The sequence below is a fragment of the Tenrec ecaudatus genome, chromosome 1 (genome assembly GCF_050624435.1).
Source record: "Tenrec ecaudatus isolate mTenEca1 chromosome 1, mTenEca1.hap1, whole genome shotgun sequence".
In the NCBI taxonomy this organism is placed as follows: Eukaryota; Metazoa; Chordata; class Mammalia; order Afrosoricida; family Tenrecidae; genus Tenrec; species Tenrec ecaudatus.
This window is the reverse complement of record NC_134530.1, coordinates 176,067,205-176,074,832: the sequence shown is the minus strand read 5'-3', so window position 1 is coordinate 176,074,832 and position 7,628 is coordinate 176,067,205.

The following is a 7,628-nucleotide window of genomic DNA, read 5'->3' as shown; positions in this document are numbered from 1 at the left end:
ATTAAATTATTTAATTCATTCATGGAATTATAAATTTCAGCCATTTAAAAAAATTCTATTTAAAAAAATCTATATTTTCCACAATTCCTGGGTAGAAATGATAAAATTCTGTAAAAGAAGTTCTGACATACTCTCCATCAGCCCAGTCACCGTGGCCAGCCCTCCAGATGATGGGAGAGAACATCTGTAGCTACAACACACTGTCCTTGCCTGACTGAGTGGCTTCTTCAGCCTTGAGGGCACAGAGTCACCCATATCCTGGCCTTGAGCTGGATGCCCTGGAAATGAGTGTTTCTGAAACAAACAAACAAACAAACAAAAGCATTCTTTCCACATTTGAGAAGGTGGTTTACAGAGCAGGGAAGACATCTTGTTAAGAGAAGGGCTGCTACAGAAACCAGAGGATGGATTGTAGAGATGCTGATGGGAGTCAAACCTCTGCATAAATAGGTACCCAAACGCAGAGTTTATGTTAAACCTGCTGGACAGTTAAAAACTGAAACTGAAATAACTATCATGTAAAAAATATAAATATGGTGTTTATGGAAATAATATGCTGGATTGTACAGTATGTCAAATATATAACATGAATTATTTGTATAAAAAGGGAGTATTTTATTTTTCTTCAAAATAGCCAAATATTTTGAGTAGTCTTATTTAAAATAAAAAGACTCTTCATTTCTTGTATTCCACTTACACTAATTTTGATTTAAAAGTTTAGTATAAAAGTTTTATTCTGACTTGGATAATTCTAGTATCTAGACTTTTGAAGTCCTCATAATTCTTGTAGTTCATATTAAATCTTACTCATGTTAATCTGTGTCCTTGTACATTTGATTTAAAAAAAAATCATTTTACTAGGGGCACAACTCTTTACAACTCTTTTCACAATCCATACATATGTCAATTTTGTAAAGCCCATTTGTACATTCATTGATCTCATAATTCTCAAAACATTTGTTCTCCACTTAAGCCGCTGGTATCAGTTCCTCATTTTCCCCCTCCCTCCTAACTCCCCCCTCCTTCATGAAACCTTGAAAATCTATAAATTATTATTTTGTCATATCTTACACTGTCCAATGTCTCCCTTCACCCACTTTTGGGTTGTCTTTCCCATGGGGAGGAGGTTATATATAGATCCTTGTCATCGGTTCCCCTTTTCTACCCCAACCTCCCGCCACCCTCCCAGTATCGCCACTCACACCACTGATCCTGAAGGGTTCATCTGCCCTGGATTCCTCGTGTTTCCAATCCTATCTGTACCAGTGTACATCCTCTGGTGTAGCCAGATTTGTAAGACAGACACGGGATCATGATAGTAGGGGCGTGGGGGAAGCATTTAAGAACTAGAGGAAAGTTGTATGTTTCATTGTTGCTACATTGCCCCCTGACGGGCTCTTCTCTTCCGTGCGAACCTTCTGTAAGGGGTTGTCCAATTGCCTACATGTGGGTTTTGGGTCTACACTCCTCTCTCCCCTCCATTCACAATGATATGATTTTTTGTTCTGATGATTCCTGACACCTGACCCCTTCGACACCGTGTGATCACACAGGCCACTGTGCTTATTCCATGTGGGCTATGTTGCTCCTCAGCCAGATGGCTGCTTGTTTACCTTCAAGCCTTCAAGACCCCAGACACTCTATCTTTTGATAGTCAGGCACCATCAGTCTTCTTCACCACATTTGCTTATGCACCCACTTTGTCTTCAGTGATTGTGTCAGGAAGATGAGCATAATGGAATGCCAGTTTAATAGAACAAAGTGTTTTGCACTGAGGGAGTACTTGAGTGGAGGCACAATGTCCATCTGCTATCTTAATACTAAACCTATACATATATGCACATAGTTCTATTTCCACATCCTCATATGTAAATATATTTGAATATGTACATGCCTTTATTTAGACCCCTATAAATGCCCTTTGCCTCCTAGCTCTTTCCTCTATTTCCTTTTACTTTCCTCTTGTCCCACTATCATGCTCAGCCCTCATTTGGGTTTCTATAAATCCTCTCAGTTACATTACCCTTGGTCATGCCCTATAAGGCCTCCTATACCCTCCTCACCACAGATTTGGATCACTTGTTGTTCCCTTATCTCTGGGTTTGTTAGCACCACTTCTCTCCCCCCCCCCCATCCCCACCTTCCCCTCTCCCATGTCCCCTGGAACTGTCGGTCCTGTTGTTTTCTCCTCCAGATTGTTCATCCAGACTATCTTATTTAGATAGACCTACGGAAATAATAACATGCACAAAAACAAGACAGAGCAAAACCAAGCAACAAAAGAAAACAAAACAACAACACCAAAAAGCCAATGACCAAAACAACAACAACAAACAACAAACAAGAAAGAAAAGCTTGTCGTTAGTTCCAGGACTGTTTGTTAGCCTTTAGGAGTGTTTTCCGGTTGAGTCTGATGGGGCACCACGCCCTGGCTACAAATCTATTCTTGGTATTCCCTGGGGACTTCGTAACTCTGTTCTCCTTGCTGTTCTGTTGCATACCTTTAGTGTTTTGCCTCAGTGTGGAGGGATCAGATCAGGCGGAATTTCCACACTTGTCTCCAGTGTTGCCCCCTGTAGGGCTACGGGTCAGTGAGGGATGTCATGTCTCATAGTGGGGCCAGCCATATGGTCTTCTCTGTGGATTGGCTGCTTTGAGCAGGAATCTTGTCATCAAGGCTTGGTGGGCCAGGATGTGCCCCACTCTCCCTTCCTCCCCCTTCATCTGCTCCCGTGTGCTGTGATCAGACATGCCCCTCTCCCTGAGCTGCAGATTCAGTGCTGTCCTCTGAAATAAATTCTTCTGGGGGAAGGGGCAGGTGTCCTCATAGTGGGGATTGGGGCTGGCCCCTCAGACCTCTCCACTGGTTCCCTACTCCATGCCAGCATGGTGCATTCACATCTTGGGGCACTGGCTTGAAGTCTGATATTTCTTTCCCTGTGGAGATACAAACAATACCCTCCCCTTGCGGTGTTAGTGCCCTGAGTCCCTGCTATGCATTTCTCTTCTTTTATTTTCCCCTCCCCACCCTCCTTTTTAGTTGGCTACCATATGTATCCCTGGATTTGGTCTGGCCCCTGCCATACTACCTGGTCCTTACCCCGGGAATGTTTGTATACAATAGCTTTTACCCTATGCCCCTTTTGCATTTAAAAAATAATAATTTTATTGGAGGCTCGTACAACTCTTATCACAATCCATACATCCCTCCATTGTGTTAAGCACATTTGTACATATGTTGCCATCATCATCCTCAAAATATTTACTTTCTACTTGAGTCCTTGGTATCAGCTCCTCATTTTTTCCCTTCCCTTCCCTCCCAGCTCCCCCTCCTCCATGAACCCTTGGCAATTTATAAATTATTATTATTTTGTCATATGTTACACCATCCAACGTCTCCCTTCACCCACTTCTCTGCCTTTATCCCCCAGGGAGGAGGTTATATGTAGATCCTTGTGATCTGTTCTCCCTTTCTCCCTCACCTTCCCTCCACCCTCCTGGTATCGCCACTCTCACCACTGCTCCTAAGGGCTTCATCTATCCTGGATTCCCTGTATTTACAGTTCCTATCTGTGCCAGTGCACATCCTCCGGTCCAGCCAGATTTATAAGGTGGAATTGGGATCATGATAGTGGGGGGAGGAGGGGATGAAGCATTCAAGAACTAGAAGAAAATTGTATATTTCATCATTGCTACACTGCACCCTGACTGGCTCATTTCCTCTCCGTTGCATAGTTTTTTAAAAACTTACCTCCGTGGACTCATGTTGTACTTGTCTGTGCTTGGCTTACTTCACTTAGCATAATTTCCTCCAATTCTTCCCATGCAGCAGTATGTTTCATGTGTTCAACACTGCTTTTTAGCGATACGTAGTACTCCACTGTATGTATGTTCCACAGTTTTTTAATCCACTCGTCAGTTGATGGAAATTTGGATTGTTTCCAACTCCTTGCAATTGTGAACTGTGCCATGATGAACATTGGAGCACAGATGTCTGGCCTTTGTTTGTTTCTTGCCTCTTCTGGGTATATGCCCAGTAGGGGGATTGCTGGGTCATATGGTAACTCTATTTCCGTCTGTTTTATGTATCGCCAGATTGATTTCCATAGTGGCTGTACATACTTACAGACCCACCAGCAGTGGATGAGAGTTCCTGTCTCCCCACAGCCACTCCAACACTTGTTGCTTTCTGATTTTTTGAATTGGGCTATCTTTGAGGGTGTTAGGTGGTACCTCATTGCTGTTTTAATTTGCTTTTCTCTTATGGCTAAAGACCGGGAACATTTCCTCATATGTTTATTGGCCATTCGGATTTTTGCTCCTGTGAAAATTCTGTTCAGGTCCTTTGCCCATCTTCTCCACTTGATATTTTTTTGAGGTCATGATTGATCTTAAATTATGGAAAAGCCTTGGAGTCTGACACTGAGGATATTTTCCTTCACAGAGAATTGGCTGTGATTTGGTATTTCAGTAAGGATTTATGGGTTGGAATCCTGGAGGTATAGGAGGTTACTATTTGGGTTGCTAGCTGCAAAATCAACCGTTCAACTCTACCAGCTGTTTCACGGGGGAAAGGTGAGGCTTTCCAGTAAAAAGGTTACAGTCTCAGAAACCCACAGGGTCAGTTTTACTCTGTCCTATAGGGTTGCTATGAGTAGGAATGGACTTAATGGCAGAGTTTAGATGGGAGAGATATATTTTTAGGATCTCTCCTAGGTCCCTGATTTAATCTGGCCTTTCAGGTTCAGCTTCTTCTTTTTACCACTGATGCATGGCCTAGTTTCTTGGTTTCAGAGTTGATAGGAAGGGCTTCACAAATTTCATTATCTTTTAAGTCCATATTTCCAAAATATTTTTGAAAGTCCCTCAGATAGCCATTTGGCCTCTGGTCAACACCATTTTTATCTGTGAATGCCACTCAGGTTTCAGTCCATTCTATTTCCTTTCTTTTTCATTGTGGTAAATATGTATGTAACAAAATATTTTTCATTTCAACATTTCTCACAGGTACAATTTACTGGCATTAATTATACTCATCACCATCATTATCGATTTACCACCTTTTTTATCCATTTAGAGTCTCCTGGATTGACACAGTAGCTGCATAAACCTAACAATTGTGAGGATGCCACAGGACCCAGCAGTGGATCCTTCTATTGCAGTGGTTCTCAACCTGTGGGTCACGACCCCTATGGGGTTCAAACAAACCTTTCACAGGGGTCGCCCGATTCATCACAGTAGCAAAATGACAATTATGAAGTAGCAATGAAAATAATTTTATGGTTGGGGGTCATTACCACATGAGGAACTGTGTTAAAGGGTCGCGGCAATAGGAGGGTAGAGAACCACTGGTCTATTGTATGTGGGATGGCCATGAGTTCGAAGGCATTTACCAGTAACCATAACGTCTCCTAGCAAGCCCTCCTTTGCCTTGGTCTCTGCTTGGTGTTGTTCTTTATTGGTTGGGGCCTTGGTCTTTTTGTTTTCATTTATTGTTGTTTGCATTATTTTGTTGTCATTCATGGCACTGAGAGGTTGATTGAAAACTGTATGTGGAGATTTGTATGCTTCATCATTGTTACCCTGCACCTCTACTGGCTTGTCTCCTTCCTGAGGCCCTTCCGTAGGGAATGTCCGGTTGCCTACAGATGGGCTTTGGGTCCCCTCTGCACTCTCCCTCATTCACAATGTATGATTTTTTGTTCTTTGATGCCTGGTAACTAATCCCTTTGACACCTTGTGATCACACAGGCTGATGTGCTTCTTCAATGTGGGCTTTATTGCTTCTGAACTAGATGGATGCTTGTTTACTTTTGAAGCTTTAAGACCCTAGACCAGGGGTCCTCAAACTTTTTAAACAGGGGGCCACTTCACTGTCCCTCAGACTCGTTGGAGTGCCAGACTATAGTTAAAAAAACTATGAAAAAATTCCTATGCATACTACACATATCGTATTTTGAAGTGAAAAGCAAAATGGGGAAAAAACACCCGGCGGGCCAGACAAATGTCCTCAGTGGATGTACACTGGTACAGATAGGAACTGGAAACACAGGGAATCCAGGACAGATGATCACTTCAGGACTAGTAATGAGAGTGGCGATACCAAGAAGGTGGAGGGAGGGTGGTGTGGAAAGGGGGAACCAATTACAGGGATATACATATCACCTCCTCCTTGGGAAATGGACAACAGAAAATGGGTGAAGAGTGACTTCGGACAGTGTAAGATATGACAAAATAATGGGTTTATGAGGGAGAGGGGTGGGTTGGGAGGGGGAAAATGAGGAGCTGATGCCAGTGTCTTAAGTGGAGAGCAAATGTTTTGCAAATGATGAAGGCAAGGAATGTACAAGTGTGCTTTAAACAATTGACATATGTATGGATTGTGTTAAGAGTTGTATGAGCCCCCAATAAAATGATTTGACTAACATACTCTTCTTGAGAACCCTGAATAACTATTTTTTCCTCCTGATTAAAAATCTAATCTCCGTTTCCAAAGCACCCTCGAGGGTTCTACCTGGGTCATGCAAACTTTGTGTTAGCATTCCAGAAGTTAGATAGGGGAGGAAGTTGTGGTCTTCACATTCAGAACTCCTTAATTTTCCTCTCAGAAAGATCATCACTCCTATCCATATCACTAGTGTCTTTAAGTCCATCTTCTGCTAAAGTGAACCCATGCTGTAATCTGGCCCTAGTGGCTAGGAGATGAGTCTATATGTAGGATCTGTCCTACAACACCTTCTGTGATGATGGAAATATTCCACAATGCCCAGGAAAGCAGCCCCTAGCCACAGCCATATGGGACTGCTGAGCAGATGAAATGTGGGTGATAAAACGCAAGAACTGAGTTTCAACTTTTGTTTAATTTGAATGAATATAAATGTGAGGAGTCACGTGTTGCTACTGAAGCCCATACTGGACAAGACCATTCCACAGATCTACAAATGACTCCTTCTACAGAATTTTAAATAACACTGCCCTACTAACCATACCTTTGAATCCTATCTTTAGAAATAGTGTTTTCTTATCTTCCTTTCTATCTCCTGCACTGAAAATTGGGCTTGCCTTTTATTAGCCTGCACTGACTCTTCTTCACTCCATCTAGCTACATTTAACAGATAAGATGAACTTGAACCCTGGGAAAGATAACACTTATTCAAGCATTTTTTTTCCTTCCCCAATATATGTGGCATGGCCTCATTTGCATTTGTTTCTTCTCCAATTCTCTTTTCATTGTTTGCTTATATCCTCTCCCATGTAATCCCCTGAGAGTGAGAGAGGAGTATGGTTTCCTAAACAAAAAAACTAAAACAAGCAACTCACTGCCATAGAGTAATGGTGACTCACAGTCACCCTGTAGACAGACAGAACTGTCCCTGACCTAGCTCCAGAATGTCCATGCAGGATGTGGAGCTAAGTATTTTAAGGAGTCGAAAGAAGTCTTCAGATCTTGTCTTGAAACTGAATTCATATAACAAACTTAGGTTTCTAAGACAGATGTGTGTTTATTTGGATTGGCTGAAAAAATATGTGGGGATGGAAATTATGGTGGGGCTAAAGTATCCCCCAAAGCACGCCCTCCATGTCTAATCATTGCCATTGAATCAATCCTGGCTCACGGGGGCTCTCTC